This window comes from Orycteropus afer, unplaced genomic scaffold (assembly GCF_000298275.1).
Source record: "Orycteropus afer afer isolate SDZICR_OR568_19922 unplaced genomic scaffold, OryAfe1.0 scaffold00266, whole genome shotgun sequence".
In the NCBI taxonomy this organism is placed as follows: domain Eukaryota; kingdom Metazoa; phylum Chordata; class Mammalia; order Tubulidentata; family Orycteropodidae; genus Orycteropus; species Orycteropus afer.
Genome location: NW_006921853.1, coordinates 3,650,542 through 3,652,414, shown reverse-complemented (window position 1 = coordinate 3,652,414; position 1,873 = coordinate 3,650,542).

The following is a 1,873-nucleotide window of genomic DNA, read 5'->3' as shown; positions in this document are numbered from 1 at the left end:
AGTATACATGTGGACTTCACCAGGTGGAATACACAGGAATCAGACTGACTACCTCTGTGGCAAGAGGTAGTGAAGGAGTTCAATATCTTCAGCCAAAACAAGGCCAGGAGCTGATTGTGGAACAGACCATCAACTGCTCTTATGTATATTCAAGTTGAAGTTGAAGACAATTGAAACAAGTCCATGAGAGCCAAAATATGATCTTGATAATATCCCTTCTGAGTTTAGAGACCATCTAAAGAATTTGATTTGATGCACTGAACACCAATAACCGAAATCCAGAGGAACTGTGGGATGACATCAAGAATATCATCCATGAAGAAAGCAAAAGGTCATTAAAAAGACAAGAAATAGAGACCAAAATAGATGTCAGAAGAGATTCTGAAACTTGACCTTGAATGGAGAATAGCTAAAGCAAATGGAAGAAATAACAAGATAAAAGAGCTGAACAGAAGATTTCAAAGAGCAGCTCGAGCAAAGCTAATTACTATAATGAAATGTGCAAAGACTGGAGTTAGAAAACCAAAAGGGAAGAATGTGCTCAGCCATTTCTCAAGCTGAAAGAACTGTGGAAAAAATTTGAGCCTTGAGTTGCAATATTGAAAGATTATATGGGCAAAATATTGAATGATGCAGGAAGCATCAAAAGAAGATGGAAGGAGGAGTGCATGGAAGGAAGGACACAGGGAAGAGGTAACTATGGGAAGGAAGTGGGAAGGAAGCTATTGCATTGAGGTAAATTGTAGTCAATGTCATGAGACAAAGTGTATGTGAACCACTGTATGGAAAGTGAATTTGCTCTGTAAACTTTCACCCAAATCACAATTAAAAAGAAGAAGAAGGAGAAGGAGGAAGAAAGACACAGAGTCACTGTACCAAAAAGACTTGGTCGATTTTCGTCCATTTCAGGAGGTGGCATATGATCAAGAACCAATGGTATTGAAGGAGGAAGTCGAAGCTGCACTGAAGGAATTGGTGAAGAACATGGCTCCAGGAATTGATGGAATACTCACTGAGATGTTTCAACAAATCCTGCCCCTGCTAGAGGCACTCACTTGGTTATGCCAAGAGATTTGGAAGACAGCTACCTGGCCAACTGACTGGAAGTGATCCAAATTTGTACCCATTCCAAAAAAAGGTGATCCCACAGAATGTGGAAAATGTTGAACAATATCATTAATATCACATGCAAGTAAAATCTTACTGAAGATAATTCAAAAACGGTCGCTGTGATATACTGACAGAGAACTTCCAGAAATGCAAGCTGGATTCAGAAGAGGACATGGAACGAGGGATATCATTGCTGATGTTAGATGGATCTTGGCTCAAAGCTAAGAATACCAGAAAGATGTTTACTTGTGTTTTATTGACTATGCAGAAGCATTTTATTATGTGGATCATAACAAATTATGGATAACATGGAGAAGAATGGCAATTCCAGAACACTTGATTGTAGTCATGAGGAACTTGTACATAGATAAGGGGGCTAGCATTCAAACAGAACCCTTGTTCATGGTTCAAAATCAAGCGGGGAGTGTGTCCATACAGTACTGTGTGGTCAGTGAAGACAAACATCGATCTATAGGTGATTAGATGGGTGGATAGGCTGAAATATTAGGTATGTCTATGCAGGGAGGAGTGTGCCCAAGACCCTGTACAAGGTTGGCAGACAATGCTTCTACAAGTATATTTGTATGTTCTGTAAGGTGTACAGTAGAGCTGACAAGGGACAAGGTTGTAGTCACTTCTTGACTACAGCCAACTACCCAAAGGGAGCAAGTAGTTGGACCTGTGTGCTCAGGACCATAGTCACAGTGGACATCAAGCTCAATTGGCATAACATACTACACAAAAACATTGTTCCACATCCTAC